General features: G+C 45.1%; 77 non-coding genes across 77 annotated transcripts; all 77 read left to right on the top strand.

Moving 5' to 3' along the window:
* The first annotated feature begins 305 nt into the window (after positions 1-305).
* On the top strand, positions 306-376 carry trnag-gcc (transfer RNA glycine (anticodon GCC)). Its single transcript has one exon. It is a non-coding gene; the product is annotated as a tRNA-Gly (tRNA).
* A 259-nt stretch (positions 377-635) lies between these two features.
* trnag-gcc (transfer RNA glycine (anticodon GCC)) lies at positions 636-706 on the top strand. Its single transcript has one exon. It is a non-coding gene; the product is annotated as a tRNA-Gly (tRNA).
* Positions 707-1,243: 537 nt separating this feature from the next.
* On the top strand, positions 1,244-1,314 carry trnag-ccc (transfer RNA glycine (anticodon CCC)). The gene has a single exon. It is a non-coding gene; the product is annotated as a tRNA-Gly (tRNA).
* A 391-nt stretch (positions 1,315-1,705) lies between these two features.
* Positions 1,706-1,776, top strand: trnar-ccu (transfer RNA arginine (anticodon CCU)). The gene has a single exon. It is a non-coding gene; the product is annotated as a tRNA-Arg (tRNA).
* A 259-nt stretch (positions 1,777-2,035) lies between these two features.
* Positions 2,036-2,106, top strand: trnag-gcc (transfer RNA glycine (anticodon GCC)). The gene has a single exon. It is a non-coding gene; the product is annotated as a tRNA-Gly (tRNA).
* A 174-nt stretch (positions 2,107-2,280) lies between these two features.
* Positions 2,281-2,351, top strand: trnag-gcc (transfer RNA glycine (anticodon GCC)). Its single transcript has one exon. It is a non-coding gene; the product is annotated as a tRNA-Gly (tRNA).
* A 174-nt stretch (positions 2,352-2,525) lies between these two features.
* Positions 2,526-2,596, top strand: trnag-ccc (transfer RNA glycine (anticodon CCC)). The gene has a single exon. It is a non-coding gene; the product is annotated as a tRNA-Gly (tRNA).
* A 261-nt stretch (positions 2,597-2,857) lies between these two features.
* On the top strand, positions 2,858-2,928 carry trnag-ccc (transfer RNA glycine (anticodon CCC)). Its single transcript has one exon. It is a non-coding gene; the product is annotated as a tRNA-Gly (tRNA).
* A 174-nt stretch (positions 2,929-3,102) lies between these two features.
* On the top strand, positions 3,103-3,173 carry trnag-gcc (transfer RNA glycine (anticodon GCC)). The gene has a single exon. It is a non-coding gene; the product is annotated as a tRNA-Gly (tRNA).
* Positions 3,174-3,434: 261 nt separating this feature from the next.
* On the top strand, positions 3,435-3,505 carry trnag-ccc (transfer RNA glycine (anticodon CCC)). The gene has a single exon. It is a non-coding gene; the product is annotated as a tRNA-Gly (tRNA).
* A 259-nt stretch (positions 3,506-3,764) lies between these two features.
* On the top strand, positions 3,765-3,835 carry trnag-gcc (transfer RNA glycine (anticodon GCC)). The gene has a single exon. It is a non-coding gene; the product is annotated as a tRNA-Gly (tRNA).
* Positions 3,836-4,227: 392 nt separating this feature from the next.
* Positions 4,228-4,298, top strand: trnag-gcc (transfer RNA glycine (anticodon GCC)). Its single transcript has one exon. It is a non-coding gene; the product is annotated as a tRNA-Gly (tRNA).
* Positions 4,299-4,557: 259 nt separating this feature from the next.
* trnag-gcc (transfer RNA glycine (anticodon GCC)) lies at positions 4,558-4,628 on the top strand. Its single transcript has one exon. It is a non-coding gene; the product is annotated as a tRNA-Gly (tRNA).
* Positions 4,629-4,802: 174 nt separating this feature from the next.
* Positions 4,803-4,873, top strand: trnag-gcc (transfer RNA glycine (anticodon GCC)). The gene has a single exon. It is a non-coding gene; the product is annotated as a tRNA-Gly (tRNA).
* A 173-nt stretch (positions 4,874-5,046) lies between these two features.
* trnag-gcc (transfer RNA glycine (anticodon GCC)) lies at positions 5,047-5,117 on the top strand. Its single transcript has one exon. It is a non-coding gene; the product is annotated as a tRNA-Gly (tRNA).
* Positions 5,118-5,377: 260 nt separating this feature from the next.
* On the top strand, positions 5,378-5,448 carry trnag-ccc (transfer RNA glycine (anticodon CCC)). The gene has a single exon. It is a non-coding gene; the product is annotated as a tRNA-Gly (tRNA).
* A 392-nt stretch (positions 5,449-5,840) lies between these two features.
* On the top strand, positions 5,841-5,911 carry trnag-gcc (transfer RNA glycine (anticodon GCC)). The gene has a single exon. It is a non-coding gene; the product is annotated as a tRNA-Gly (tRNA).
* Positions 5,912-6,448: 537 nt separating this feature from the next.
* Positions 6,449-6,519, top strand: trnag-ccc (transfer RNA glycine (anticodon CCC)). Its single transcript has one exon. It is a non-coding gene; the product is annotated as a tRNA-Gly (tRNA).
* Positions 6,520-6,910: 391 nt separating this feature from the next.
* On the top strand, positions 6,911-6,981 carry trnar-ccu (transfer RNA arginine (anticodon CCU)). The gene has a single exon. It is a non-coding gene; the product is annotated as a tRNA-Arg (tRNA).
* A 259-nt stretch (positions 6,982-7,240) lies between these two features.
* trnag-gcc (transfer RNA glycine (anticodon GCC)) lies at positions 7,241-7,311 on the top strand. Its single transcript has one exon. It is a non-coding gene; the product is annotated as a tRNA-Gly (tRNA).
* A 174-nt stretch (positions 7,312-7,485) lies between these two features.
* Positions 7,486-7,556, top strand: trnag-gcc (transfer RNA glycine (anticodon GCC)). Its single transcript has one exon. It is a non-coding gene; the product is annotated as a tRNA-Gly (tRNA).
* A 174-nt stretch (positions 7,557-7,730) lies between these two features.
* On the top strand, positions 7,731-7,801 carry trnag-ccc (transfer RNA glycine (anticodon CCC)). The gene has a single exon. It is a non-coding gene; the product is annotated as a tRNA-Gly (tRNA).
* Positions 7,802-8,062: 261 nt separating this feature from the next.
* Positions 8,063-8,133, top strand: trnag-ccc (transfer RNA glycine (anticodon CCC)). Its single transcript has one exon. It is a non-coding gene; the product is annotated as a tRNA-Gly (tRNA).
* Positions 8,134-8,392: 259 nt separating this feature from the next.
* On the top strand, positions 8,393-8,463 carry trnag-gcc (transfer RNA glycine (anticodon GCC)). Its single transcript has one exon. It is a non-coding gene; the product is annotated as a tRNA-Gly (tRNA).
* A 174-nt stretch (positions 8,464-8,637) lies between these two features.
* trnag-gcc (transfer RNA glycine (anticodon GCC)) lies at positions 8,638-8,708 on the top strand. The gene has a single exon. It is a non-coding gene; the product is annotated as a tRNA-Gly (tRNA).
* A 261-nt stretch (positions 8,709-8,969) lies between these two features.
* trnag-ccc (transfer RNA glycine (anticodon CCC)) lies at positions 8,970-9,040 on the top strand. Its single transcript has one exon. It is a non-coding gene; the product is annotated as a tRNA-Gly (tRNA).
* Positions 9,041-9,299: 259 nt separating this feature from the next.
* On the top strand, positions 9,300-9,370 carry trnag-gcc (transfer RNA glycine (anticodon GCC)). Its single transcript has one exon. It is a non-coding gene; the product is annotated as a tRNA-Gly (tRNA).
* Positions 9,371-9,631: 261 nt separating this feature from the next.
* Positions 9,632-9,702, top strand: trnag-ccc (transfer RNA glycine (anticodon CCC)). Its single transcript has one exon. It is a non-coding gene; the product is annotated as a tRNA-Gly (tRNA).
* A 174-nt stretch (positions 9,703-9,876) lies between these two features.
* trnag-gcc (transfer RNA glycine (anticodon GCC)) lies at positions 9,877-9,947 on the top strand. The gene has a single exon. It is a non-coding gene; the product is annotated as a tRNA-Gly (tRNA).
* Positions 9,948-10,208: 261 nt separating this feature from the next.
* On the top strand, positions 10,209-10,279 carry trnag-ccc (transfer RNA glycine (anticodon CCC)). Its single transcript has one exon. It is a non-coding gene; the product is annotated as a tRNA-Gly (tRNA).
* Positions 10,280-10,538: 259 nt separating this feature from the next.
* trnag-ccc (transfer RNA glycine (anticodon CCC)) lies at positions 10,539-10,609 on the top strand. The gene has a single exon. It is a non-coding gene; the product is annotated as a tRNA-Gly (tRNA).
* A 259-nt stretch (positions 10,610-10,868) lies between these two features.
* On the top strand, positions 10,869-10,939 carry trnag-gcc (transfer RNA glycine (anticodon GCC)). The gene has a single exon. It is a non-coding gene; the product is annotated as a tRNA-Gly (tRNA).
* A 261-nt stretch (positions 10,940-11,200) lies between these two features.
* On the top strand, positions 11,201-11,271 carry trnag-ccc (transfer RNA glycine (anticodon CCC)). Its single transcript has one exon. It is a non-coding gene; the product is annotated as a tRNA-Gly (tRNA).
* Positions 11,272-11,530: 259 nt separating this feature from the next.
* Positions 11,531-11,601, top strand: trnag-gcc (transfer RNA glycine (anticodon GCC)). The gene has a single exon. It is a non-coding gene; the product is annotated as a tRNA-Gly (tRNA).
* A 261-nt stretch (positions 11,602-11,862) lies between these two features.
* trnag-ccc (transfer RNA glycine (anticodon CCC)) lies at positions 11,863-11,933 on the top strand. Its single transcript has one exon. It is a non-coding gene; the product is annotated as a tRNA-Gly (tRNA).
* A 174-nt stretch (positions 11,934-12,107) lies between these two features.
* trnag-gcc (transfer RNA glycine (anticodon GCC)) lies at positions 12,108-12,178 on the top strand. Its single transcript has one exon. It is a non-coding gene; the product is annotated as a tRNA-Gly (tRNA).
* Positions 12,179-12,438: 260 nt separating this feature from the next.
* trnag-ccc (transfer RNA glycine (anticodon CCC)) lies at positions 12,439-12,509 on the top strand. The gene has a single exon. It is a non-coding gene; the product is annotated as a tRNA-Gly (tRNA).
* Positions 12,510-12,770: 261 nt separating this feature from the next.
* Positions 12,771-12,841, top strand: trnag-ccc (transfer RNA glycine (anticodon CCC)). The gene has a single exon. It is a non-coding gene; the product is annotated as a tRNA-Gly (tRNA).
* Positions 12,842-13,015: 174 nt separating this feature from the next.
* On the top strand, positions 13,016-13,086 carry trnag-gcc (transfer RNA glycine (anticodon GCC)). The gene has a single exon. It is a non-coding gene; the product is annotated as a tRNA-Gly (tRNA).
* Positions 13,087-13,347: 261 nt separating this feature from the next.
* trnag-ccc (transfer RNA glycine (anticodon CCC)) lies at positions 13,348-13,418 on the top strand. Its single transcript has one exon. It is a non-coding gene; the product is annotated as a tRNA-Gly (tRNA).
* Positions 13,419-13,677: 259 nt separating this feature from the next.
* On the top strand, positions 13,678-13,748 carry trnag-gcc (transfer RNA glycine (anticodon GCC)). The gene has a single exon. It is a non-coding gene; the product is annotated as a tRNA-Gly (tRNA).
* Positions 13,749-13,922: 174 nt separating this feature from the next.
* On the top strand, positions 13,923-13,993 carry trnag-gcc (transfer RNA glycine (anticodon GCC)). The gene has a single exon. It is a non-coding gene; the product is annotated as a tRNA-Gly (tRNA).
* Positions 13,994-14,254: 261 nt separating this feature from the next.
* Positions 14,255-14,325, top strand: trnag-ccc (transfer RNA glycine (anticodon CCC)). The gene has a single exon. It is a non-coding gene; the product is annotated as a tRNA-Gly (tRNA).
* Positions 14,326-14,584: 259 nt separating this feature from the next.
* On the top strand, positions 14,585-14,655 carry trnag-gcc (transfer RNA glycine (anticodon GCC)). Its single transcript has one exon. It is a non-coding gene; the product is annotated as a tRNA-Gly (tRNA).
* A 261-nt stretch (positions 14,656-14,916) lies between these two features.
* Positions 14,917-14,987, top strand: trnag-ccc (transfer RNA glycine (anticodon CCC)). Its single transcript has one exon. It is a non-coding gene; the product is annotated as a tRNA-Gly (tRNA).
* Positions 14,988-15,248: 261 nt separating this feature from the next.
* Positions 15,249-15,319, top strand: trnag-ccc (transfer RNA glycine (anticodon CCC)). The gene has a single exon. It is a non-coding gene; the product is annotated as a tRNA-Gly (tRNA).
* Positions 15,320-15,578: 259 nt separating this feature from the next.
* Positions 15,579-15,649, top strand: trnag-gcc (transfer RNA glycine (anticodon GCC)). The gene has a single exon. It is a non-coding gene; the product is annotated as a tRNA-Gly (tRNA).
* A 261-nt stretch (positions 15,650-15,910) lies between these two features.
* trnag-ccc (transfer RNA glycine (anticodon CCC)) lies at positions 15,911-15,981 on the top strand. The gene has a single exon. It is a non-coding gene; the product is annotated as a tRNA-Gly (tRNA).
* A 261-nt stretch (positions 15,982-16,242) lies between these two features.
* On the top strand, positions 16,243-16,313 carry trnag-ccc (transfer RNA glycine (anticodon CCC)). Its single transcript has one exon. It is a non-coding gene; the product is annotated as a tRNA-Gly (tRNA).
* Positions 16,314-16,572: 259 nt separating this feature from the next.
* trnag-gcc (transfer RNA glycine (anticodon GCC)) lies at positions 16,573-16,643 on the top strand. Its single transcript has one exon. It is a non-coding gene; the product is annotated as a tRNA-Gly (tRNA).
* Positions 16,644-16,904: 261 nt separating this feature from the next.
* On the top strand, positions 16,905-16,975 carry trnag-ccc (transfer RNA glycine (anticodon CCC)). Its single transcript has one exon. It is a non-coding gene; the product is annotated as a tRNA-Gly (tRNA).
* A 261-nt stretch (positions 16,976-17,236) lies between these two features.
* trnag-ccc (transfer RNA glycine (anticodon CCC)) lies at positions 17,237-17,307 on the top strand. The gene has a single exon. It is a non-coding gene; the product is annotated as a tRNA-Gly (tRNA).
* A 259-nt stretch (positions 17,308-17,566) lies between these two features.
* On the top strand, positions 17,567-17,637 carry trnag-gcc (transfer RNA glycine (anticodon GCC)). Its single transcript has one exon. It is a non-coding gene; the product is annotated as a tRNA-Gly (tRNA).
* Positions 17,638-17,895: 258 nt separating this feature from the next.
* Positions 17,896-17,966, top strand: trnag-gcc (transfer RNA glycine (anticodon GCC)). The gene has a single exon. It is a non-coding gene; the product is annotated as a tRNA-Gly (tRNA).
* Positions 17,967-18,227: 261 nt separating this feature from the next.
* trnag-ccc (transfer RNA glycine (anticodon CCC)) lies at positions 18,228-18,298 on the top strand. The gene has a single exon. It is a non-coding gene; the product is annotated as a tRNA-Gly (tRNA).
* Positions 18,299-18,558: 260 nt separating this feature from the next.
* trnag-ccc (transfer RNA glycine (anticodon CCC)) lies at positions 18,559-18,629 on the top strand. The gene has a single exon. It is a non-coding gene; the product is annotated as a tRNA-Gly (tRNA).
* A 261-nt stretch (positions 18,630-18,890) lies between these two features.
* Positions 18,891-18,961, top strand: trnag-ccc (transfer RNA glycine (anticodon CCC)). Its single transcript has one exon. It is a non-coding gene; the product is annotated as a tRNA-Gly (tRNA).
* A 174-nt stretch (positions 18,962-19,135) lies between these two features.
* trnag-gcc (transfer RNA glycine (anticodon GCC)) lies at positions 19,136-19,206 on the top strand. Its single transcript has one exon. It is a non-coding gene; the product is annotated as a tRNA-Gly (tRNA).
* A 261-nt stretch (positions 19,207-19,467) lies between these two features.
* On the top strand, positions 19,468-19,538 carry trnag-ccc (transfer RNA glycine (anticodon CCC)). Its single transcript has one exon. It is a non-coding gene; the product is annotated as a tRNA-Gly (tRNA).
* Positions 19,539-19,797: 259 nt separating this feature from the next.
* Positions 19,798-19,868, top strand: trnag-gcc (transfer RNA glycine (anticodon GCC)). Its single transcript has one exon. It is a non-coding gene; the product is annotated as a tRNA-Gly (tRNA).
* A 174-nt stretch (positions 19,869-20,042) lies between these two features.
* trnag-gcc (transfer RNA glycine (anticodon GCC)) lies at positions 20,043-20,113 on the top strand. The gene has a single exon. It is a non-coding gene; the product is annotated as a tRNA-Gly (tRNA).
* Positions 20,114-20,374: 261 nt separating this feature from the next.
* Positions 20,375-20,445, top strand: trnag-ccc (transfer RNA glycine (anticodon CCC)). Its single transcript has one exon. It is a non-coding gene; the product is annotated as a tRNA-Gly (tRNA).
* A 259-nt stretch (positions 20,446-20,704) lies between these two features.
* On the top strand, positions 20,705-20,775 carry trnag-gcc (transfer RNA glycine (anticodon GCC)). Its single transcript has one exon. It is a non-coding gene; the product is annotated as a tRNA-Gly (tRNA).
* Positions 20,776-21,036: 261 nt separating this feature from the next.
* trnag-ccc (transfer RNA glycine (anticodon CCC)) lies at positions 21,037-21,107 on the top strand. The gene has a single exon. It is a non-coding gene; the product is annotated as a tRNA-Gly (tRNA).
* A 261-nt stretch (positions 21,108-21,368) lies between these two features.
* trnag-ccc (transfer RNA glycine (anticodon CCC)) lies at positions 21,369-21,439 on the top strand. The gene has a single exon. It is a non-coding gene; the product is annotated as a tRNA-Gly (tRNA).
* Positions 21,440-21,698: 259 nt separating this feature from the next.
* Positions 21,699-21,769, top strand: trnag-gcc (transfer RNA glycine (anticodon GCC)). Its single transcript has one exon. It is a non-coding gene; the product is annotated as a tRNA-Gly (tRNA).
* A 259-nt stretch (positions 21,770-22,028) lies between these two features.
* trnag-gcc (transfer RNA glycine (anticodon GCC)) lies at positions 22,029-22,099 on the top strand. Its single transcript has one exon. It is a non-coding gene; the product is annotated as a tRNA-Gly (tRNA).
* A 261-nt stretch (positions 22,100-22,360) lies between these two features.
* Positions 22,361-22,431, top strand: trnag-ccc (transfer RNA glycine (anticodon CCC)). Its single transcript has one exon. It is a non-coding gene; the product is annotated as a tRNA-Gly (tRNA).
* Positions 22,432-22,692: 261 nt separating this feature from the next.
* trnag-ccc (transfer RNA glycine (anticodon CCC)) lies at positions 22,693-22,763 on the top strand. The gene has a single exon. It is a non-coding gene; the product is annotated as a tRNA-Gly (tRNA).
* Positions 22,764-23,022: 259 nt separating this feature from the next.
* trnag-gcc (transfer RNA glycine (anticodon GCC)) lies at positions 23,023-23,093 on the top strand. The gene has a single exon. It is a non-coding gene; the product is annotated as a tRNA-Gly (tRNA).
* A 261-nt stretch (positions 23,094-23,354) lies between these two features.
* On the top strand, positions 23,355-23,425 carry trnag-ccc (transfer RNA glycine (anticodon CCC)). The gene has a single exon. It is a non-coding gene; the product is annotated as a tRNA-Gly (tRNA).
* A 261-nt stretch (positions 23,426-23,686) lies between these two features.
* On the top strand, positions 23,687-23,757 carry trnag-ccc (transfer RNA glycine (anticodon CCC)). Its single transcript has one exon. It is a non-coding gene; the product is annotated as a tRNA-Gly (tRNA).
* A 259-nt stretch (positions 23,758-24,016) lies between these two features.
* Positions 24,017-24,087, top strand: trnag-gcc (transfer RNA glycine (anticodon GCC)). The gene has a single exon. It is a non-coding gene; the product is annotated as a tRNA-Gly (tRNA).
* A 174-nt stretch (positions 24,088-24,261) lies between these two features.
* trnag-gcc (transfer RNA glycine (anticodon GCC)) lies at positions 24,262-24,332 on the top strand. Its single transcript has one exon. It is a non-coding gene; the product is annotated as a tRNA-Gly (tRNA).
* Positions 24,333-24,506: 174 nt separating this feature from the next.
* trnag-ccc (transfer RNA glycine (anticodon CCC)) lies at positions 24,507-24,577 on the top strand. Its single transcript has one exon. It is a non-coding gene; the product is annotated as a tRNA-Gly (tRNA).
* A 261-nt stretch (positions 24,578-24,838) lies between these two features.
* Positions 24,839-24,909, top strand: trnag-ccc (transfer RNA glycine (anticodon CCC)). The gene has a single exon. It is a non-coding gene; the product is annotated as a tRNA-Gly (tRNA).
* A 259-nt stretch (positions 24,910-25,168) lies between these two features.
* On the top strand, positions 25,169-25,239 carry trnag-gcc (transfer RNA glycine (anticodon GCC)). Its single transcript has one exon. It is a non-coding gene; the product is annotated as a tRNA-Gly (tRNA).
* The last annotated feature ends 49 nt before the right edge of the window (positions 25,240-25,288 follow it).

Below are 25,288 nucleotides of genomic sequence, written 5' to 3' on the forward strand. Positions count from 1 at the left end.
AAACTCAAGGGCAATAACAATCCATTAAAAATCTTACCAGGAGGCATACCCTCACTCCCTGTGCTAGAGTTCTGTTTCTTTGAAACTTTGTTATGTCACTTCTGCCAATAGACAGTACTGATTGCAATTGTAAACTCAAGGGCAATAACAATCCATTAAAAATCTTGTCAACCTTGTGCAGCCCCTTGTTATGTGCCCCTCGAAAATGTGTTTTTACTCAAGATCAATAAGTGTTCCTCGTCTCCCATCTATTACCAGGAGGCATACCCTCACTGCCTGTGAGCATAGGTGTCACGTCACCTTGAGCATTGGTGGTTCAGTGGTAGAATTCTCGCCTGCCACGCGGGAGACCCGGGTCCGATTCCTGGCCAATGCAGAAAATGAATTCTGGTGTGCTAGAGTTCTGTTTCTTTGAAACTTTGTTATGTCACTTCTGCCAATAGACAGTACTGATTGCAATTGTAAACTCAAGGGCAATAACAATCCATTAAAAATCTTGTCAACCTTGTGCAGCCCCTTATTATGTGCCCCTCGAAAATGTGTTTTTACTCAAGATCAATGTGTTCCTCGTCTCCCATCTCTTACCAGGAGGCATACCCTCACTGCCTGTGAACATAGGTGTTACGTCACCTTGAGCATTGGTGGTTCAGTGGTAGAATTCTCGCCTGCCACGCGGGAGACCCGGGTCCGATTCCCGGCCAATGCAGAAAAGGAATTCTGGTGTGCTAGAGTTCTGTTTCTTTGAAACTTTGTTATGTCACTTGTGCCAATAGACAGTACTGATTGCAATTGTAAACTCAAGGGCAATAACAATCCATTAAAAATCTTGTCAACCTTGTGCAGCCCCTTGTTATGTGCCCCTCGAAAATGTGTTTTTACTCAAGATCAATGTGTTCCTCGTCTCCCATCTATTACCAATTCATTCAGTGGTAGAATTCTCGCCTGCCACGCGGGAGACCCGGGTCCGATTCCCGGCCAATGCAGAAGATGAATTCTGGTGTCTAGAGTTCTGTTTCTTTGAAACTTTGTTATGTCACTTCTGCCAATAGACAGTACTGATTGCAATTGTAAACTCAAGGGCAATAACAATCCATTAAAAATCTTGTCAACCTTGTGCAGCCCCATATTATGTGCCCCTCGAAAATGTGTTTTTACACCAGATCAATAAGTGTTCCTCGTCTCCCATCTCTTACCAGGAAGCATACCCTGACTCCCTGTGAGCATAGGTGTAACGTCACCTAGAGCATTGGTGGTTCAGTGGTAGAATTCTCGCTTCCCAAGCGGGAGATCCGGGTCAGATTCCCGGCCAATGCAGAAAATGAATTCTGGTGTGCTAGAGGTCTGTTTCTTTGAAACTTTGTTATGTCACTTCTGCCAATAGACAGTACTGATTGCAATTGTAAACTCAAGGGCAATAACAATCCATTAAAAATCTTACCAGGAGGCATACCCTCACTCCCTGTGCTAGAGTTCTGTTTCTTTGAAACTTTGTTATGTCACTTCTGCCAATAGACAGTACTGATTGCAATCGTAAACTCAAGGGCAATAACAATCCATTAAAAATCTTGTCAACCTTGTGCAGCCCCATATTATGTGCCCCTCGAAATGTGTTTTTACACCAGATCAATAAGTGTTCCTCGTCTCCCATCTCTTACCAGGAAGCATACCCTGACTCCCTTTGAGCATAGGTGTCACATCACCTAGAGCATTGGTGGTTCAGTGGTAGAATTCTCGCTTCCTAAGCGGGAGACCCGGGTCCGATTCCCGGCCAATGCAGAAAATGAATTCTGGTGTGCTAGAGTTCTGTTTCTTTGAAACTTTGTTATGTCACTTCTGCCAATAGACAGTACTGATTGCAATTGTAAACTCAAGGGCAATAACAATCCATTAAAAATCTTGTCAACCTTGTGCAGCCTCTTATTATGTGCCCCTCGAAAATGTGTTTTTACTCAAGATCAATGTGTTCCTCGTCTCCCATCTCTTACCAGGAGGCATACCCTCACTGCCTGTGAGCATAGGTGTCACGTTACCTTGAGCATTGGTGGTTCAGTGGTAGAATTCTCGCCTGCCACGCGGGAGACCCGGGTCCGATTCCCGGCCAATGCAGAAAATGAATTCTGGTGTGCTAGAGTTCTGTTTCTTTGAAACTTTGTTATGTCACTTCTGCCAATAGACAGTACTGATTGCAATTGTAAACTCAAGGGCAATAACAATCCATTAAAAATCTTACCAGGAGGCATACCCTCACTCCCTGTGAAGATAGGTGTCACGTCACCTTGAGCATTGGTGGTTCAGTGGTAGATTTCTCGCCTGCCACGCGGGAGACCCGGGTCAGATTCCCGGCCAATGCAGAAAATGAATTCTGGGGTGCTAGAGTTCTGTTTCTTTGAAACTTTGTTATGTCACTTCTGCCAATAGACAGTACTGATTGCAATTGTAAACTCAAGGGCAATAACAATCCATTAAAAATCTTACCAGGAGGCATACCCTCACTCCCTGTGAAGATAGGTGTCACGTCACCTTGAGCATTGGTGGTTCAGTGGTAGAATTCTCGCTTCCCAAGCGGGAGACCCGGGTCAGATTCCCGGCCAATGCAGAAAATGAATTCTGGTATGCTAGAGTTCTGTTTCTTTGAAACTTTGTTATGTCACTTCTGCCAATAGACAGTACTGATTGCAATTGTAAACTCAAGGGCAATAACAATCCATTAAAAATCTTGTCAACCTTGTGCAGCCCCATATTATGTGCCCCTCGAAAATGTGTTTTTACACCAGATCAATAAGTGTTCCTCGTCTCCCAGCTCTTACCAGGAAGCATACCCTGACTCCCTTTGAGCATAGGTGTCACATCACCTAGAGCATTGGTGGTTCAGTGGTAGAATTCTCGCTTCCCAAGCGGGAGACCCGGGTCCGATTCCCGGCCAATGCAGAAAATGAATTCTGGTGTGCTAGAGTTCTGTTTCTTTGAAACTTTGTTATGTCACTTCTGCCAATAGACAGTACTGATTGCAATTGTAAACTCAAGGGCAATAACAATCCATTAAAAATCTTACCAGGAGGCATACCCTCACTCCCTGTGAAGATAGGTGTCACGTCACCTTGAGCATTGGTGGTTCAGTGGTAGAATTCTCGCCTGCCACGCGGGAGACCCGGGTCCGATTCCCGGCCAATGCAGAAAATGAATTCTGGGGTGCTAGAGTTCTGTTTCTTTGAAACTTTGTTATGTCACTTCTGCCAATAGACAGTACTGATTGCAATTGTAAACTCAAGGGCAATAACAATCCATTAAAAATCTTGTCAACCTTGTGCAGCCCCATATTATGTGCCCCTCGAAAATGTGTTTTTACACCAGATCAATAAGTGTTCCTCGTCTCCCATCTCTTACCAGGAAGCATACCCTGACTCCCTTTGAGCATAGGTGTCACATCACCTAGAGCATTGGTGGTTCAGTGGTAGAATTCTCGCTTCCCAAGCGGGAGACCCGGGTCCGATTCCCGGCCAATGCAGAAAATGAATTCTGGTGTGCTAGAGTTCTGTTTCTTTGAAACTTTGTTATGTCACTTCTGCCAATAGACAGTACTGATTACAATTGTAAACTCAAGGGCATTAACAATCCATTAAAAATCTTGTCAACCTTGTGCAGCCCCTTGTTATGTGCCCCTCGAAAATGTGTTTTTACTCAAGATCAATGTGTTCCTCGTCTCCCATCTCTTACCAGGAGGCATACCCTCACTGCCTGTGAGCATAGGTGTTACGTCACCTTGAGCATTGGTGGTTCAGTGGTAGAATTCTCGCCTGCCACGCGGGAGACCCGGGTCCGATTCCCGGCCAATGCAGAAAATGAATTCTGGTGTGCTAGAGGTCTGTTTCTTTGAAACTTTGTTATGTCACTTCTGCCAATAGACAGTACTGATTGCAATTGTAAACTCAAGGGCAATAACAATCCATTAAAAATCTTACCAGGAGGCATACCCTCACTCCCTGTGCTAGAGTTCTGTTTCTTTGAAACTTTGTTATGTCACTTCTGCCAATAGACAGTACTGATTGCAATTGTAAACTCAAGGGCAATAACAATCCATTAAAAATCTTGTCAACCTTGTGCAGCCCCTTGTTATGTGCCCCTCGAAAATGTGTTTTTACTCAAGATCAATAAGTGTTCCTCGTCTCCCATCTATTACCAGGAGGCATACCCTCACTGCCTGTGAGCATAGGTGTCACGTCACCTTGAGCATTGGTGGTTCAGTGGTAGAATTCTCGCCTGCCACGCGGGAGACCCGGGTCCGATTCCTGGCCAATGCAGAAAATGAATTCTGGTGTGCTAGAGTTCTGTTTCTTTGAAACTTTGTTATGTCACTTCTGCCAATAGACAGTACTGATTGCAATTGTAAACTCAAGGGCAATAACAATCCATTAAAAATCTTGTCAACCTTGTGCAGCCCCTTATTATGTGCCCCTCGAAAATGTGTTTTTACTCAAGATCAATGTGTTCCTCGTCTCCCATCTCTTACCAGGAGGCATACCCTCACTGCCTGTGAACATAGGTGTTACGTCACCTTGAGCATTGGTGGTTCAGTGGTAGAATTCTCGCCTGCCACGCGGGAGACCCGGGTCCGATTCCCGGCCAATGCAGAAAAGGAATTCTGGTGTGCTAGAGTTCTGTTTCTTTGAAACTTTGTTATGTCACTTCTGCCAATAGACAGTACTGATTGCAATTGTAAACTCAAGGGCAATAACAATCCATTAAAAATCTTACCAGGAGGCATACCCTCACTCCCTGTGAGCATAGGTGTCACATCACCTTGAGCATTGGTGGTTCAGTGGTAGAATTCTCGCCTGCCACGCGGGAGACCCGGGTCCGATTCCCGGCCAATGCAGAAGATGAATTCTGGTGTCTAGAGTTCTGTTTCTTTGAAACTTTGTTATGTCACTTCTGCCAATAGACAGTACTGATTGCAATTGTAAACTCAAGGGCAATAACAATCCATTAAAAATCTTACCAGGAGGCATACCGTCACTCCCTGTGAGCATAGGTGTCACATCACCTTGAGCATTGGTGGTTCAGTGGTAGAATTCTCGCCTGCCACGCGGGAGACCCGGGTCCGATTCCCGGCCAATGCAGAAGATGAATTCTGGTGTCTAGAGTTCTGTTTCTTTGAAACTTTGTTATGTCACTTCTGCCAATAGACAGTACTGATTGCAATTGTAAACTCAAGGGCAATAACAATCCATTAAAAATCTTGTCAACATTGTGCAGCCCCATATTATGTGCCCCTCGAAAATGTGTTTTTACACCAGATCAATAAGTGTTCCTCGTCTCCCATCTCTTACCAGGAAGCATACCCTGACTCCCTGTGAGCATAGGTGTCACGTCACCTAGAGCATTGGTGGTTCAGTGGTAGAATTCTCGCTTCCCAAGCGGGAGATCCGGGTCAGATTCCCGGCCAATGCAGAAAATGAATTCTGGTGTGCTAGAGGTCTGTTTCTTTGAAACTTTGTTATGTCACTTCTGCCAATAGACAGTACTGATTGCAATTGTAAACTCAAGGGCAATAACAATCCATTAAAAATCTTACCAGGAGGCATACCCTCACTCCCTGTGCTAGAGTTCTGTTTCTTTGAAACTTTGTTATGTCACTTCTGCCAATAGACAGTACTGATTGCAATTGTAAACTCAAGGGCAATAACAATCCATTAAAAATCTTGTCAACCTTGTGCAGCCCCTTGTTATGTGCCCCTCGAAAATGTGTTTTTACTCAAGATCAATAAGTGTTCCTCGTCTCCCATCTATTACCAGGAGGCATACCCTCACTGCCTGTGAGCATAGGTGTCACGTCACCTTGAGCATTGGTGGTTCAGTGGTAGAATTCTCGCCTGCCACGCGGGAGACCCGGGTCCGATTCCTGGCCAATGCAGAAAATGAATTCTGGTGTGCTAGAGTTCTGTTTCTTTGAAACTTTGTTATGTCACTTGTGCCAATAGACAGTACTGATTGCAATTGTAAACTCAAGGGCAATAACAATCCATTAAAAATCTTGTCAACCTTGTGCAGCCCCTTGTTATGTGCCCCTCGAAAATGTGTTTTTACTCAAGATCAATGTGTTCCTCGTCTCCCATCTATTACCAATTCATTCAGTGGTAGAATTCTCGCCTGCCACGCGGGAGACCCGGGTCCGATTCCCGGCCAATGCAGAAGATGAATTCTGGTGTCTAGAGTTCTGTTTCTTTGAAACTTTGTTATGTCACTTCTGCCAATAGACAGTACTGATTGCAATTGTAAACTCAAGGGCAATAACAATCCATTAAAAATCTTGTCAACCTTGTGCAGCCCCATATTATGTGCCCCTCGAAAATGTGTTTTTACACCAGATCAATAAGTGTTCCTCGTCTCCCATCTCTTACCAGGAAGCATACCCTGACTCCCTGTGAGCATAGGTGTAACGTCACCTAGAGCATTGGTGGTTCAGTGGTAGAATTCTCGCTTCCCAAGCGGGAGATCCGGGTCAGATTCCCGGCCAATGCAGAAAATGAATTCTGGTGTGCTAGAGGTCTGTTTCTTTGAAACTTTGTTATGTCACTTCTGCCAATAGACAGTACTGATTGCAATTGTAAACTCAAGGGCAATAACAATCCATTAAAAATCTTACCAGGAGGCATACCCTCACTCCCTGTGCTAGAGTTCTGTTTCTTTGAAACTTTGTTATGTCACTTCTGCCAATAGACAGTACTGATTGCAATCGTAAACTCAAGGGCAATAACAATCCATTAAAAATCTTGTCAACCTTGTGCAGCCCCATATTATGTGCCCCTCGAAATGTGTTTTTACACCAGATCAATAAGTGTTCCTCGTCTCCCATCTCTTACCAGGAAGCATACCCTGACTCCCTTTGAGCATAGGTGTCACATCACCTAGAGCATTGGTGGTTCAGTGGTAGAATTCTCGCTTCCTAAGCGGGAGACCCGGGTCCGATTCCCGGCCAATGCAGAAAATGAATTCTGGTGTGCTAGAGTTCTGTTTCTTTGAAACTTTGTTATGTCACTTCTGCCAATAGACAGTACTGATTGCAATTGTAAACTCAAGGGCAATAACAATCCATTAAAAATCTTGTCAACCTTGTGCAGCCTCTTATTATGTGCCCCTCGAAAATGTGTTTTTACTCAAGATCAATGTGTTCCTCGTCTCCCATCTCTTACCAGGAGGCATACCCTCACTGCCTGTGAGCATAGGTGTCACGTTACCTTGAGCATTGGTGGTTCAGTGGTAGAATTCTCGCCTGCCACGCGGGAGACCCGGGTCCGATTCCCGGCCAATGCAGAAAATGAATTCTGGTGTGCTAGAGTTCTGTTTCTTTGAAACTTTGTTATGTCACTTCTGCCAATAGACAGTACTGATTGCAATTGTAAACTCAAGGGCAATAACAATCCATTAAAAATCTTACCAGGAGGCATACCCTCACTCCCTGTGAAGATAGGTGTCACGTCACCTTGAGCATTGGTGGTTCAGTGGTAGATTTCTCGCCTGCCACGCGGGAGACCCGGGTCAGATTCCCGGCCAATGCAGAAAATGAATTCTGGGGTGCTAGAGTTCTGTTTCTTTGAAACTTTGTTATGTCACTTCTGCCAATAGACAGTACTGATTGCAATTGTAAACTCAAGGGCAATAACAATCCATTAAAAATCTTACCAGGAGGCATACCCTCACTCCCTGTGAAGATAGGTGTCACGTCACCTTGAGCATTGGTGGTTCAGTGGTAGAATTCTCGCTTCCCAAGCGGGAGACCCGGGTCAGATTCCCGGCCAATGCAGAAAATGAATTCTGGTATGCTAGAGTTCTGTTTCTTTGAAACTTTGTTATGTCACTTCTGCCAATAGACAGTACTGATTGCAATTGTAAACTCAAGGGCAATAACAATCCATTAAAAATCTTGTCAACCTTGTGCAGCCCCATATTATGTGCCCCTCGAAAATGTGTTTTTACACCAGATCAATAAGTGTTCCTCGTCTCCCAGCTCTTACCAGGAAGCATACCCTGACTCCCTTTGAGCATAGGTGTCACATCACCTAGAGCATTGGTGGTTCAGTGGTAGAATTCTCGCTTCCCAAGCGGGAGACCCGGGTCCGATTCCCGGCCAATGCAGAAAATGAATTCTGGTGTGCTAGAGTTCTGTTTCTTTGAAACTTTGTTATGTCACTTCTGCCAATAGACAGTACTGATTGCAATTGTAAACTCAAGGGCAATAACAATCCATTAAAAATCTTGTCAACCTTGTGCAGCCTCTTATTATGTGCCCCTCGAAAATGTGTTTTTACTCAAGATCAATGTGTTCCTCGTCTCCCATCTCTTACCAGGAGGCATACCCTCACTGCCTGTGAGCATAGGTGTCACGTTACCTTGAGCATTGGTGGTTCAGTGGTAGAATTCTCGCCTGCCACGCGGGAGACCCGGGTCCGATTCCCGGCCAATGCAGAAAATGAATTCTGGTGTGCTAGAGTTCTGTTTCTTTGAAACTTTGTTATGTCACTTCTGCCAATAGACAGTACTGATTGCAATTGTAAACTCAAGGGCAATAACAATCCATTAAAAATCTTACCAGGAGGCATACCCTCACTCCCTGTGAAGATAGGTGTCACGTCACCTTGAGCATTGGTGGTTCAGTGGTAGAATTCTCGCCTGCCACGCGGGAGACCCGGGTCCGATTCCCGGCCAATGCAGAAAATGAATTCTGGGGTGCTAGAGTTCTGTTTCTTTGAAACTTTGTTATGTCACTTCTGCCAATAGACAGTACTGATTGCAATTGTAAACTCAAGGGCAATAACAATCCATTAAAAATCTTGTCAACCTTGTGCAGCCCCATATTATGTGCCCCTCGAAAATGTGTTTTTACACCAGATCAATAAGTGTTCCTCGTCTCCCATCTCTTACCAGGAAGCATACCCTGACTCCCTTTGAGCATAGGTGTCACATCACCTAGAGCATTGGTGGTTCAGTGGTAGAATTCTCGCTTCCCAAGCGGGAGACCCGGGTCCGATTCCCGGCCAATGCAGAAAATGAATTCTGGTGTGCTAGAGTTCTGTTTCTTTGAAACTTTGTTATGTCACTTCTGCCAATAGACAGTACTGATTACAATTGTAAACTCAAGGGCATTAACAATCCATTAAAAATCTTGTCAACCTTGTGCAGCCCCTTGTTATGTGCCCCTCGAAAATGTGTTTTTACTCAAGATCAATGTGTTCCTCGTCTCCCATCTCTTACCAGGAGGCATACCCTCACTGCCTGTGAGCATAGGTGTTACGTCACCTTGAGCATTGGTGGTTCAGTGGTAGAATTCTCGCCTGCCACGCGGGAGACCCGGGTCTGATTCCCGGCCAATGCAGAAAATGAATTCTGGTGTGCTAGAGTTCTGTTTCTTTGAAACTTTGTTATGTCACTTCTGCCAATAGACAGTACTGATTGCAATTGTAAACTCAAGGGCAATAACAATCCATTAAAAATCTTGTCAACCTTGTGCAGCCCCATATTATGTGCCCCTCGAAAATGTGTTTTTACACCAGATCAATAAGTGTTCCTCGTCTCCCAGCTCTTACCAGGAAGCATACCCTGACTCCCTTTGAGCATAGGTGTCACATCACCTAGAGCATTGGTGGTTCAGTGGTAGAATTCTCGCTTCCCACGCGGGAGACCCGGGTCCGATTCCCGGCCAATGCAGAAAATGAATTCTGGTGTGCTAGAGTTCTGTTTCTTTGAAACTTTGTTATGTCACTTCTGCCAATAGACAGTACTGATTGCAATTGTAAACTCAAGGGCAATAACAATCCATTAAAAATCTTACCAGGAGGCATACCCTCACTCCCTGTGAAGATAGGTGTCACGTCACCTTGAGCATTGGTGGTTCAGTGGTAGAATTCTCGCCTGCCACGCGGGAGACCCGGGTCCGATTCCCGGCCAATGCAGAAAATGAATTCTGGGGTGCTAGAGTTCTGTTTCTTTGAAACTTTGTTATGTCACTTCTGCCAATAGACAGTACTGATTGCAATTGTAAACTCAAGGGCAATAACAATCCATTAAAAATCTTGTCAACCTTGTGCAGCCCCATATTATGTGCCCCTCGAAAATGTGTTTTTACACCAGATCAATAAGTGTTCCTCGTCTCCCATCTCTTACCAGGAAGCATACCCTGACTCCCTTTGAGCATAGGTGTCACATCACCTAGAGCATTGGTGGTTCAGTGGTAGAATTCTCGCTTCCCAAGCGGGAGACCCGGGTCCGATTCCCGGCCAATGCAGAAAATGAATTCTGGTGTGCTAGAGTTCAGTTTCTTTGAAACTTTGTTATGTCACTTCTGCCAATAGACAGTACTGATTACAATTGTAAACTCAAGTGCATTAACAATCCATTAAAAATCTTGTCAACCTTGTGCAGCCCCTTGTTATGTGCCCCTCGAAAATGTGTTTTTACTCAAGATCAATGTGTTCCTCGTCTCCCATCTCTTACCAGGAAGCATACCCTGACTCCCTGTGAGCATAGGTGTCACGTCACCTAGAGCATTGGTGGTTCAGTGGTAGAATTCTCGCTTCCCAAGCGGGAGACCCGGGTCAGATTCCCGGCCAATGCAGAAAATGAATTCTGGTATGCTAGAGTTCTGTTTCTTTGAAACTTTGTTATGTCACTTCTGCCAATAGACAGTACTGATTGCAATTGTAAACTCAAGGGCAATAACAATCCATTAAAAATCTTGTCAACCTTGTGCAGCCCCTTGTTATGTGCCCCTCGAAAATGTGTTTTTACTCAAGATCAATGTGTTCCTCGTCTCCCATCTCTTACCAGGAGGCATACCCTCACTCCCTGTGAGCATAGGTGTCACGTCACCTTGAGCATTGGTGGTTCAGTGGTAGAATTCTCGCCTGCCACGCGGGAGACCCGGGTCCGATTCCCGGCCAATGCAGAAAATGAATTCTGGTGTGCTGGAGTTCTGTTTCTTTGAAACTTTGTTTTGTCACTTCTGCCAATAGACAGTACTGATTGCAATTGTAAACTCAAGGGCAATAACAATCCATTAAAAATCTTGTCAACCTTGTGCAGCCCCTTATTATGTGCCCCTCGAAAATGTGTTTTTACACCAGATCAATAAGTGTTCCTCGTCTCCCATCTCTTACCAGGAAGCATACCCTGACTCCCTTTGAGCATAGGTGTCACATCACCTAGAGCATTGGTGGTTCAGTGGTAGAATTCTCGCTTCCCACGCGGGAGACCCGGGTCCGATTCCCGGCCAATGCAGAAAATTAATTCTGGTGTGCTAGAGTTCTGTTTCTTTGAAACTTTGTTATGTCACTTCTGCCAATAGACAGTACTGATTGCAATTGTAAACTCAAGGGCAATAACAATCCATTAAAAATCTTGTCAACCTTGTGCAGCCCCTTGTTATGTGCCCCTCGAAAATGTGTTTTTACTCAAGATCAATGTGTTCCTCGTCTCCCATCTATTACCAGGAGGCATACCCTCACTGCCTGTGAGCATAGGTGTCACGTCACCTTGAGCATAGGTGGTTCAGTGGTAGAATTCTCGCCTGCCACGCGGGAGACCCGGGTCCGATTCCCGGCCAATGCAGAAAATGAATTCTGGTTCGCTAGAGTTCTGTTTCTTTGAAACTTTGTTATGTCACTTCTGCCAATAGACAGTACTGATTGCAATTGTAAACTCAAGGGCAATAACAATCCATTAAAAATCTTGTCAACCTTGTGCAGCCCCATATTATGTGCCCCTCGAAAATGTGTTTTTACACCAGATCAATAAGTGTTCCTCGTCTCCCAGCTCTTACCAGGAAGCATACCCTGACTCCCTTTGAGCATAGGTGTCACATCACCTAGAGCATTGGTGGTTCAGTGGTAGAATTCTCGCTTCCCACGCGGGAGACCCGGGTCCGATTCCCGGCCAATGCAGAAAATGAATTCTGGTGTGCTAGAGTTCTGTTTCTTTGAAACTTTGTTATGTCACTTCTGCCAATAGACAGTACTGATTGCAATTGTAAACTCAAGGGCAATAACAATCCATTAAAAATCTTACCAGGAGGCATACCATCACTCCCTGTGAAGATAGGTGTCACGTCACCTTGAGCATTGGTGGTTCAGTGGTAGAATTCTCGCCTGCCACGCGGGAGACCCGGGTCCGATTCCCGGCCAATGCAGAAGATGAATTCTGGTGTGCTAGAGTTCTGTTTCTTTGAAACTTTGTTATGTCACTTCTGCCAATAGACAGTACTGATTGCAATTGTAAACTCAAGGGCAATAACAATCCATTAAAATCTTGTCAACCTTGTGCAGCCCCATATTATGTGCCCCTCGAAAATGTGTTTTTACACCAGATCAATAAGTGTTCCTCGTCTCCCATCTCTTACCAGGAAGCATACCCTGACTCCCTGTGAGCATAGGTGTCACGTCACCTAGAGCATTGGTGGTTCAGTGGTAGAATTCTCGCTTCCCAAGCGGGAGACCCGGGTCAGATTCCCGGCCAATGCAGAAAATGAATTCTGGTATGCTAGAGTTCTGTTTCTTTGAAACTTTGTTATGTCACTTCTGCCAATAGACAGTACTGATTGCAATTGTAAACTCAAGGGCAATAACAATCCATTAAAAATCTTGTCAACCTTGTGCAGCCCCTTATTATGTGCCCCTCGAAAATGTGTTTTTACACCAGATCAATAAGTGTTCCTCGTCTCCCATCTCTTACCAGGAAGCATACCCTGACTCCCTTTGAGCATAGGTGTCACATCACCCAGAGCATTGGTGGTTCAGTGGTAGAATTCTCGCTTCCCACGCGGGAGACCCGGGTCCGATTCCCAGCCAATGCAGAAAATTAATTCTGGTGTGCTAGAGTTCTGTTTCTTTGAAACTTTGTTATGTCACTTCTGCCAATAGACAGTACTGATTGCAATTGTAAACTCAAGGGCAATAACAATCCATTAAAAATCTTACCAGGAGGCATACCCTCACTCCCTGTGAAGATAGGTGTCACGTCACCTTGAGCATTGGTGGTTCAGTGGTAGAATTCTCGCCTGCCACGCGGGAGACCCGGGTCCGATTCCCGGCCAATGCAGAAAATGAATTCTGGGGTGCTAGAGTTCTGTTTCTTTGAAACTTTGTTATGTCACTTCTTCCAATAGACAGTACTGATTGCAATTGTAAACTCAAGGGCAATAACAATCCATTAAAAATCTTGTCAACCTTGTGCAGCCCCATATTATGTGCCCCTCGAAAATGTGTTTTTACACCAGATCAATAAGTGTTCCTCGTCTCCCATCTCTTACCAGGAAGCATACCCTGACTCCCTTTGAGCATAGGTGTCACATCACCTAGAGCATTGGTGGTTCAGTGGTAGAATTCTCGCTTCCCAAGCGGGAGACCCGGGTCCGATTCCCGGCCAATGCAGAAAATGAATTCTGGTGTGCTAGAGTTCTGTTTCTTTGAAACTTTGTTATGTCACTTCTGCCAATAGACAGTACTGATTACAATTGTAAACTCAAGGGCATTAACAATCCATTAAAAATCTTGTCAACCTTGTGCAGCCCCTTGTTATGTGCCCCTCGAAAATGTGTTTTTACTCAAGATCAATGTGTTCCTCGTCTCCCATCTCTTACCAGGAGGCATACCCTCACTGCCTGTGAGCATAGGTGTTACGTCACCTTGAGCATTGGTGGTTCAGTGGTAGAATTCTCGCCTGCCACGCGGGAGACCCGGGTCTGAATCCCGGCCAATGCAGAAAATGAATTCTGGTGTGCTAGAGTTCTGTTTCTTTGAAACTTTGTTATGTCACTTCTGCCAATAGACAGTACTGATTGCAATTGTAAACTCAAGGGCAATAACAATCCATTAAAAATCTTACCAGGAGGCATACCCTCACTCCCTGTGAGCATAGGTGTCACGCCACCTTGAGCATTGGTGGTTCAGTGGTAGAATTCTCGCCTGCCACGCGGGAGACCCGGGTCCGATTCCCGGCCAATGCAGAAAATGAATTCTGTTGTGCTAGAGTTCTGTTTCTTTGAAACTTTGTTATGTCACTTCTGCCAATAGACAGTACTGATTGCAATTGTAAACTCAAGGGCAATAACAATCCATTAAAAATCTTGTCAACCTTGTGCAGCCCCATATTATGTGCCCCTCGAAAATGTGTTTTTACACCAGATCAATAAGTGTTCCTCGTCTCCCATCTCTTACCAGGAAGCATACCCTGACTCCCTTTGAGCATAGGTGTCACATCACCTAGAGCATTGGTGGTTCAGTGGTAGAATTCTCGCTTCCCACGCGGGAGACCGGGGTCCGATTCCCGGCCAATGCAGAAAATTAATTCTGGTGTGCTAGAGTTCTGTTTCTTTGAAACTTTGTTATGTCACTTCTGCCAATAGACAGTACTGATTGCAATTGTAAACTCAAGGGCAATAACAATCCATTAAAAATCTTGTCAACCTTGTGCAGCCCCTTATTATGTGACCCTCGAAAATATGTTTTTACTCAAGATCCATGTGTTCCTCGTCTCCCATCTCTTACCAGGAGGCATACCCTCACTGCCTGTGAGCATAGGTGTCACGTCACCTTGAGCATTGGTGGTTCAGTGGTAGAATTCTCGCCTGCCACGCGGGAGACCCGGGTCCGATTCCCGGCCAATGCAGAAAATGAATTCTGGTGTGCTAGAGTTCTGTTTCTTTGAAACTTTGTTATGTCACTTCTGCCAATAGACAGTACTGATTGCAATTGTAAACTCAAGGGCAATAACAATCCATTAAAAATCTTGTCAACCTTGTGCAGCCCCATATTATGTGCCCCTCGAAAATGTGTTTTTACACCAGATCAATAAGTGTTCCTCGTCTCCCATCTCTTACCAGGAAGCATACCCTGACTCCCTTTGAGCATAGGTGCCACATCACCTAGAGCATTGGTGGTTCAGTGGTAGAATTCTCGCTTCCCAAGCGGGAGACCCGGGTCCGATTCCCGGCCAATGCAGAAAATGAATTCTGGTGTGCTAGAGTTCTGTTTCTTTGAAACTTTGTTATGTCACTTCTGCCAATAGACAGTACTGATTGCAATTGTAAACTCAAGGGCATTAACAATCCATTAAAAATCTTGTCAACCTTGTGCAGCCCCTTGTTATGTGCCCCTCGAAAATGTGTTTTTACACCAGATCAATAAGTGTTCCTCGTCTCCCATCTCTTACCAGGAAGCATACCCTGACTCCCTGTGAGCATAGGTGTCACGTCACCTAGAGCATTGGTGGTTCAGTGGTAGAATTCTCGCTTCCCAAGCGGGAGACCCAGGTCAGATTCCCGGCCAATGCAGAAAATGAATTCTGGTGTGCTAGAGTTCTGTTTCTTTGAAACTTTGTTATGTCACTTCTGCCAATAGACAGTACTGATTGCAATTGTAAACTCAAGGGCAATAACAATCCATTAAAAATCTTGTCAACCTTGTGCAGCCCCTTATTATGTGACCCTCGAAAATATGTTTTTACTCAAGATCCATGTGTTCCTCGTCTCCCATCTCTTACCAGGAGGCATACCCTCACTGCCTGTGAGCATAGGTGTCACGTCACCTTGAGCATTGGTGGTTCAGTGGTAGAATTCTCGCCTGCCACGCGGGAGACCCGGGTCCGATTCCCGGCCAATGCAGAAAATGAATTCTGGTGTGCTAGAGTTCTGTTTCTTTGAAACTTTGTTATGTCACTTCTGCCAATAGACAGTACTGATTGCAATTGTAAACTCAAGGGCAATAACAATCCATTAAAAATCTTGTCAACCTTGTGCAGCCCCATATTATGTGCCCCTCGAAAATGTGTTTTTACACCAGATCAATAAGTGTTCCTCGTCTCCCATCTCTTACCAGGAAGCATACCCTGACTCCCTTTGAGCATAGGTGCCACATCACCTAGAGCATTGGTGGTTCAGTGGTAGAATTCTCGCTTCCCAAGCGGGAGACCCGGGTCCGATTCCCGGCCAATGCAGAAAATGAATTCTGGTGTGCTAGAGTTCTGTTTCTTTGAAACTTTGTTATGTCACTTCTGCCAATAGACAGTACTGATTGCAATTGTAAACTCAAGGGCATTAACAATCCATTAAAAATCTTGTCAACCTTGTGCAGCCCCTTGTTATGTGCCCCTCGAAAATGTGTTTTTACACCAGATCAATAAGTGTTCCTCGTCTCCCATCTCTTACCAGGAAGCATACCCTGACTCCCTGTGAGCATAGGTGTCACGTCACCTAGAGCATTGGTGGTTCAGTGGTAGAATTCTCGCTTCCCAAGCGGGAGACCGGGGTCAGATTCCCGGCCAATGCAGAAAATGAATTCTGGTGTGCTAGAGTTCTGTTTCTTTGAAACTTTGTTATGTCACTTCTGCCAATAGACAGTACTGATTGCAATTGTAAACTCAAGGGCAATAACAATCCATTAAAAATCTTGTCAACCTTGTGCAGCCCCTTATTATGTGACCCTCGAAAATATGTTTTTACTCAAGATCCATGTGTTCCTCGTCTCCCATCTCTTACCAGGAGGCATACCCTCACTGCCTGTGAGCATAGGTGTCACGTCACCTTGAGCATTGGTGGTTCAGTGGTAGAATTCTCGCCTGCCACGCGGGAGACCCGGGTCCGATTCCCGGCCAATGCAGAAAATGAATTCTGGTGTGCTAGAGTTCTGTTTCTTTGAAACTTTGTTATGTCACTTCTGCCAATAGACAGTACTGATTGCAATTGTAAACTCAAGGGCAATAACAATCCATTAAAAATCTTGTCAACCTTGTGCAGCCCCATATTATGTGCCCCTCGAAAATGTGTTTTTACACCAGATCAATAAGTGTTCCTCGTCTCCCATCTCTTACCAGGAAGCATACCCTGACTCCCTTTGAGCATAGGTGCCACATCACCTAGAGCATTGGTGGTTCAGTGGTAGAATTCTCGCTTCCCAAGCGGGAGACCCGGGTCCGATTCCCGGCCAATGCAGAAAATGAATTCTGGTGTGCTAGAGTTCTGTTTCTTTGAAACTTTGTTATGTCACTTCTGCCAATAGACAGTACTGATTGCAATTGTAAACTCAAGGGCATTAACAATCCATTAAAAATCTTGTCAACCTTGTGCAGCCCCTTGTTATGTGCCCCTCGAAAATGTGTTTTTACACCAGATCAATAAGTGTTCCTCGTCTCCCATCTCTTACCAGGAAGCATACCCTGACTCCCTGTGAGCATAGGTGTCACGTCACCTAGAGCATTGGTGGTTCAGTGGTAGAATTCTCGCTTCCCAAGCGGGAGACCCGGGTCAGATTCCCGGCCAATGCAGAAAATGAATTCTGGTGTGCTAGAGTTCTGTTTCTTTGAAACTTTGTTATGTCACTTCTGCCAATAGACAGTACTGATTGCAATTGTAAACTCAAGGGCAATAACAATCCATTAAAAATCTTGTCAACCTTGTGCAGCCCCTTGTTATGTGCCCCTCGAAAATGTGTTTTTACTCAAGATCAATGTGTTCCTCGTCTCCCATCTCTTACCAGGAGGCATACCCTCACTCCCTGTGAGCATAGGTGTCACGTCACCTTGAGCATTGGTGGTTCAGTGGTAGAATTCTCGCCTGCCACGCGGGAGACCCGGGTCCGATTCCCGGCCAATGCAGAAAATGAATTCTGGTGTGCTAGAGTTCTGTTTCTTTGAAACTTTGTTATGTCACTTCTGCCAATAGACAGTACTGATTGCAATTGTAAACTCAAGGGCAATAACAATCCATTAAAAATCTTGTCAACCTTGTGCAGCCCCTTATTATGTGACCCTCGAAAATATGTTTTTACTCAAGATCAATGTGTTCCTCGTCTCCCATCTCTTACCAGGAGGCTACCCTCACTGCCTGTGAGCATAGGTGTCACGTCACCTTGAGCATTGGTGGTTCAGTGGTAGAATTCTCGCCTGCCACGCGGGAGACCCGGGTCCGATTCCCGGCCAATGCAGAAAATGAATTCTGGTGTGCTAGAGTTCTGTTTCTTTGAAACTTTGTTTTGTCACTTCTGCCAATAGACAGTACTGATTGCAATTGTAAACTCAAGGGCAATAACAATCCATTAAAAATCTTGTCAACCTTGTGCAGCCCCTTATTATGTGCCCCTCGAAAATGTGTTTTTACACCAGATCAATAAGTGTTCCTCGTCTCCCATCTCTTACCAGGAAGCATACCCTGACTCCCTTTGAGCATAGGTGTCACATCACCTAGAGCATTGGTGGTTCAGTGGTAGAATTCTTGCTTCCCACGCGGGAGACCTGGGTCCGATTCCCGGCCAATGCAGAAAATTAATTCTGGTGTGCTAGAGTTCTGTTTCTTTGAAACTTTGTTATGTCACTTCTGCCAATAGACAGTACTGATTGCAATTGTAAACTCAAGGGCAATAACAATCCATTAAAATCTTGTCAACCTTGTGCAGCCCCATATTATGTGCCCCTCGAAAATGTGTTTTTACACCAGATCAATAAGTGTTCCTCGTCTCCCATCTCTTACCAGGAAGCATACCCTGACTCCCTGTGAGCATAGGTGTCACGTCACCTAGAGCATTGGTGGTTCAGTGGTAGAATTCTCGCTTCCCAAGCGGGAGACCCGGGTCAGATTCCCGGCCAATGCAGAAAATGAATTCTGGTATGCTAGAGTTCTGTTTCTTTGAAACTTTGTTATGTCACTTCTGCCAATAGACAGTACTGATTGCAATTGTAAACTCAAGGGCAATAACAATCCATTAAAAATCTTGTCAACCTTGTGCAGCCCCTTATTATGTGCCCCTCGAAAATGTGTTTTTACACCAGATCAATAAGTGTTCCTCGTCTCCCATCTCTTACCAGGAAGCATACCCTGACTCCCTTTGAGCTTAGGTGTCACATCACCCAGAGCATTGGTGGTTCAGTGGTAGAATTCTCGCTTCCCACGCGGGAGACCCGGGTCCGATTCCCAGCCAATGCAGAAAATTAATTCTGGTGTGCTAGAGTTCTGTTTCTTTGAAACTTTGTTATGTCACTTCTGCCAATAGACAGTACTGATTGCAATTGTAAACTCAAGGGCAATAACAATCCATTAAAAATCTTACCAGGAGGCATACCCTCACTCCCTGTGAAGATAGGTGTCACGTCACCTTGAGCATTGGTGGTTCAGTGGTAGAATTCTCGCCTGCCACGCGGGAGACCCGGGTCCGATTCCCGGCCAATGCAGAAAATGAATTCTGGGGTGCTAGAGTTCTGTTTCTTTGAAACTTTGTTATGTCACTTCTTCCAATAGACAGTACTGATTGCAATTGTAAACTCAAGGGCAATAACAATCCATTAAAAATCTTGTCAACCTTGTGCAGCCCCATATTATGTGCCCCTCGAAAATGTGTTTTTACACCAGATCAATAAGTGTTCCTCGTCTCCCATCTCTTACCAGGAAGCATACCCTGACTCCCTTTGAGCATAGGTGTCACATCACCTAGAGCATTGGTGGTTCAGTGGTAGAATTCTCGCTTCCCAAGCGGGAGACCCGGGTCCGATTCCCGGCCAATGCAGAAAATGAATTCTGGTGTGCTAGAGTTCTGTTTCTTTGAAACTTTGTTATGTCACTTCTGCCAATAGACAGTACTGATTACAATTGTAAACTCAAGGGCATTAACAATCCATTAAAAATCTTGTCAACCTTGTGCAGCCCCTTGTTATGTGCCCCTCGAAAATGTGTTTTTACTCAAGATCAATGTGTTCCTCGTCTCCCATCTCTTACCAGGAGGCATACCCTCACTGCCTGTGAGCATAGGTGTTACGTCACCTTGAGCATTGGTGGTTCAGTGGTAGAATTCTCGCCTGCCACGCGGGAGACCCGGGTCTGAATCCCGGCCAATGCAGAAAATGAATTCTGGTGTGCTAGAGTTCTGTTTCTTTGAAACTTTGTTATGTCACTTCTGCCAATAGACAGTACTGATTGCAATTGTAAACTCAAGGGCAATAACAATCCATTAAAAATCTTACCAGGAGGCATACCCTCACTCCCTGTGAGCATAGGTGTCACGCCACCTTGAGCATTGGTGGTTCAGTGGTAGAATTCTCGCCTGCCACGCGGGAGACCCGGGTCCGATTCCCGGCCAATGCAGAAAATGAATTCTGTTGTGCTAGAGTTCTGTTTCTTTGAAACTTTGTTATGTCACTTCTGCCAATAGACAGTACTGATTGCAATTGTAAACTCAAGGGCAATAACAATCCATTAAAAATCTTGTCAACCTTGTGCAGCCCCATATTATGTGCCCCTCGAAAATGTGTTTTTACACCAGATCAATAAGTGTTCCTCGTCTCCCATCTCTTACCAGGAAGCATACCCTGACTCCCTTTGAGCATAGGTGTCACATCACCTAGAGCATTGGTGGTTCAGTGGTAGAATTCTCGCTTCCCACGCGGGAGACCGGGGTCCGATTCCCGGCCAATGCAGAAAATTAATTCTGGTGTGCTAGAGTTCTGTTTCTTTGAAACTTTGTTATGTCACTTCTGCCAATAGACAGTACTGATTGCAATTGTAAACTCAAGGGCAATAACAATCCATTAAAAATCTTGTCAACCTTGTGCAGCCCCTTATTATGTGACCCTCGAAAATATGTTTTTACTCAAGATCCATGTGTTCCTCGTCTCCCATCTCTTACCAGGAGGCATACCCTCACTGCCTGTGAGCATAGGTGTCACGTCACCTTGAGCATTGGTGGTTCAGTGGTAGAATTCTCGCCTGCCACGCGGGAGACCCGGGTCCGATTCCCGGCCAATGCAGAAAATGAATTCTGGTGTGCTAGAGTTCTGTTTCTTTGAAACTTTGTTATGTCACTTCTGCCAATAGACAGTACTGATTGCAATTGTAAACTCAAGGGCAATAACAATCCATTAAAAATCTTGTCAACCTTGTGCAGCCCCATATTATGTGCCCCTCGAAAATGTGTTTTTACACCAGATCAATAAGTGTTCCTCGTCTCCCATCTCTTACCAGGAAGCATACCCTGACTCCCTTTGAGCATAGGTGCCACATCACCTAGAGCATTGGTGGTTCAGTGGTAGAATTCTCGCTTCCCAAGCGGGAGACCCGGGTCCGATTCCCGGCCAATGCAGAAAATGAATTCTGGTGTGCTAGAGTTCTGTTTCTTTGAAACTTTGTTATGTCACTTCTGCCAATAGACAGTACTGATTGCAATTGTAAACTCAAGGGCATTAACAATCCATTAAAAATCTTGTCAACCTTGTGCAGCCCCTTGTTATGTGCCCCTCGAAAATGTGTTTTTACACCAGATCAATAAGTGTTCCTCGTCTCCCATCTCTTACCAGGAAGCATACCCTGACTCCCTGTGAGCATAGGTGTCACGTCACCTAGAGCATTGGTGGTTCAGTGGTAGAATTCTCGCTTCCCAAGCGGGAGACCCAGGTCAGATTCCCGGCCAATGCAGAAAATGAATTCTGGTGTGCTAGAGTTCTGTTTCTTTGAAACTTTGTTATGTCACTTCTGCCAATAGACAGTACTGATTGCAATTGTAAACTCAAGGGCAATAACAATCCATTAAAAATCTTGTCAACCTTGTGCAGCCCCTTATTATGTGACCCTCGAAAATATGTTTTTACTCAAGATCCATGTGTTCCTCGTCTCCCATCTCTTACCAGGAGGCATACCCTCACTGCCTGTGAGCATAGGTGTCACGTCACCTTGAGCATTGGTGGTTCAGTGGTAGAATTCTCGCCTGCCACGCGGGAGACCCGGGTCCGATTCCCGGCCAATGCAGAAAATGAATTCTGGTGTGCTAGAGTTCTGTTTCTTTGAAACTTTGTTATGTCACTTCTGCCAATAGACAGTACTGATTGCAATTGTAAACTCAAGGGCAATAACAATCCATTAAAAATCTTGTCAACCTTGTGCAGCCCCTTATTATGTGACCCTCGAAAATATGTTTTTACTCAAGATCCATGTGTTCCTCGTCTCCCATCTCTTACCAGGAGGCATACCCTCACTGCCTGTGAGCATAGGTGTCACGTCACCTTGAGCATTGGTGGTTCAGTGGTAGAATTCTCGCCTGCCACGCGGGAGACCCGGGTCCGATTCCCGGCCAATGCAGAAAATGAATTCTGGTGTGCTAGAGTTCTGTTTCTTTGAAACTTTGTTATGTCACTTCTGCCAATAGACAGTACTGATTGCAATTGTAAACTCAAGGGCAATAACAATCCATTAAAAATCTTGTCAACCTTGTGCAGCCCCATATTATGTGCCCCTCGAAAATGTGTTTTTACACCAGATCAATAAGTGTTCCTCGTCTCCCATCTCTTACCAGGAAGCATACCCTGACTCCCTTTGAGCATAGGTGCCACATCACCTAGAGCATTGGTGGTTCAGTGGTAGAATTCTCGCTTCCCAAGCGGGAGACCCGGGTCCGATTCCCGGCCAATGCAGAAAATGAATTCTGGTGTGCTAGAGTTCTGTTTCTTTGAAACTTTGTTATGTCACTTCTGCCAATAGACAGTACTGATTGCAATTGTAAACTCAAGGGCATTAACAATCCATTAAAAATCTTGTCAACCTTGTGCAGCCCCTTGTTATGTGCCCCTCGAAAATGTGTTTTTACACCAGATCAATAAGTGTTCCTCGTCTCCCATCTCTTACCAGGAAGCATACCCTGACTCCCTGTGAGCATAGGTGTCACGTCACCTAGAGCATTGGTGGTTCAGTGGTAGAATTCTCGCTTCCCAAGCGGGAGACCCAGGTCAGATTCCCGGCCAATGCAGAAAATGAATTCTGGTGTGCTAGAGTTCTGTTTCTTTGAAACTTTGTTATGTCACTTCTGCCAATAGACAGTACTGATTGCAATTGTAAACTCAAGGGCAATAACAATCCATTAAAAATCTTGTCAACCTTGTGCAGCCCCTTATTATGTGACCCTCGAAAATATGTTTTTACTCAAGATCCATGTGTTCCTCGTCTCCCATCTCTTACCAGGAGGCATACCCTCACTGCCTGTGAGCATAGGTGTCACGTCACCTTGAGCATTGGTGGTTCAGTGGTAGAATTCTCGCCTGCCACGCGGGAGACCCGGGTCCGATTCCCGGCCAATGCAGAAAATGAATTCTGGTGTGCTAGAGTTCTGTTTCTTTGAAACTTTGTTATGTCACTTCTGCCAATAGACAGTACTGATTGCAATTGTAAACTCAAGGGCAATAACAATCCATTAAAAATCTTGTCAACCTTGTGCAGCCCCATATTATGTGCCCCTCGAAAATGTGTTTTTACACCAGATCAATAAGTGTTCCTCGTCTCCCATCTCTTACCAGGAAGCATACCCTGACTCCCTTTGAGCATAGGTGCCACATCACCTAGAGCATTGGTGGTTCAGTGGTAGAATTCTCGCTTCCCAAGCGGGAGACCCGGGTCCGATTCCCGGCCAATGCAGAAAATGAATTCTGGTGTGCTAGAGTTCTGTTTCTTTGAAACTTTGTTATGTCACTTCTGCCAATAGACAGTACTGATTGCAATTGTAAACTCAAGGGCATTAACAATCCATTAAAAATCTTGTCAACCTTGTGCAGCCCCTTGTTATGTGCCCCTCGAAAATGTGTTTTTACACCAGATCAATAAGTGTTCCTCGTCTCCCATCTCTTACCAGGAAGCATACCCTGACTCCCTGTGAGCATAGGTGTCACGTCACCTAGAGCATTGGTGGTTCAGTGGTAGAATTCTCGCTTCCCAAGCGGGAGACCCGGGTCAGATTCCCGGCCAATGCAGAAAATGAATTCTGGTATGCTAGAGTTCTGTTTCTTTGAAACTTTGTTATGTCACTTCTGCCAATAGACAGTACTGATTGCAATTGTAAACTCAAGGGCAATAACAATCCATTAAAAATCTTGTCAACCTTGTGCAGCCTCTTATTATGTGCCCCTCGAAAATGTGTTTTTACTCAAGATCAATGTGTTCCTCGTCTCCCATCTCTTACCAGGAGGCATACCCTCACTGCCTGTGAGCATAGGTGTCACGTTACCTTGAGCATTGGTGGTTCAGTGGTAGAATTCTCGCCTGCCACGCGGGAGACCCGGGTCCGATTCCCGGCCAATGCAGAAAATGAATTCTGGTGTGCTAGAGTTCTGTTTCTTTGAAACTTTGTTATGTCACTTCTGCCAATAGACAGTACTGATTGCAATTGTAAACTCAAGGGCAATAACAATCCATTAAAAATCTTACCAGGAGGCATACCCTCACTCCCTGTGAAGATAGGTGTCACGTCACCTTGAGCATTGGTGGTTCAGTGGTAGATTTCTCGCCTGCCACGCGGGAGACCCGGGTCAGATTCCCGGCCAATGCAGAAAATGAATTCTGGGGTGCTAGAGTTCTGTTTCTTTGAAACTTTGTTATGTCACTTCTGCCAATAGACAGTACTGATTGCAATTGTAAACTCAAGGGCAATAACAATCCATTAAAAATCTTACCAGGAGGCATACCCTCACTCCCTGTGAAGATAGGTGTCACGTCACCTTGAGCATTGGTGGTTCAGTGGTAGAATTCTCGCTTCCCAAGCGGGAGACCCGGGTCAGATTCCCGGCCAATGCAGAAAATGAATTCTGGTATGCTAGAGTTCTGTTTCATTGAAACTTTGTTATGTCACTTCTGCCAATAGACAGTACTGATTGCAATTGTAAACTCAAGGGCAATAACAATCCATTAAAAATCTTGTCAACCTTGTGCAGCCCCATATTATGTGCCCCTCGAAAATGTGTTTTTACACCAGATCAATAAGTGTTCCTCGTCTCCCAGCTCTTACCAGGAAGCATACCCTGACTCCCTTTGAGCATAGGTGTCACATCACCTAGAGCATTGGTGGTTCAGTGGTAGAATTCTCGCTTCCCAAGCGGGAGACCCGGGTCCGATTCCCGGCCAATGCAGAAAATGAATTCTGGTGTGCTAGAGTTCTGTTTCTTTGAAACTTTGTTATGTCACTTCTGCCAATAGACAGTACTGATTGCAATTGTAAACTCAAGGGCAATAACAATCCATTAAAAATCTTGTCAACCTTGTGCAGCCTCTTATTATGTGCCCCTCGAAAATGTGTTTTTACTCAAGATCAATGTGTTCCTCGTCTCCCATCTCTTACCAGGAGGCATACCCTCACTGCCTGTGAGCATAGGTGTCACGTTACCTTGAGCATTGGTGGTTCAGTGGTAGAATTCTCGCCTGCCACGCGGGAGACCCGGGTCCGATTCCCGGCCAATGCAGAAAATGAATTCTGGTGTGCTAGAGTTCTGTTTCTTTGAAACTTTGTTA

The sequence above is a fragment of the Siphateles boraxobius genome, unplaced genomic scaffold (assembly GCF_051911475.1).
Source record: "Siphateles boraxobius isolate OS27281-9 unplaced genomic scaffold, OSU_SipBor_1 100, whole genome shotgun sequence".
NCBI classification, from domain to species: Eukaryota; Metazoa; Chordata; class Actinopteri; order Cypriniformes; family Leuciscidae; genus Siphateles; species Siphateles boraxobius.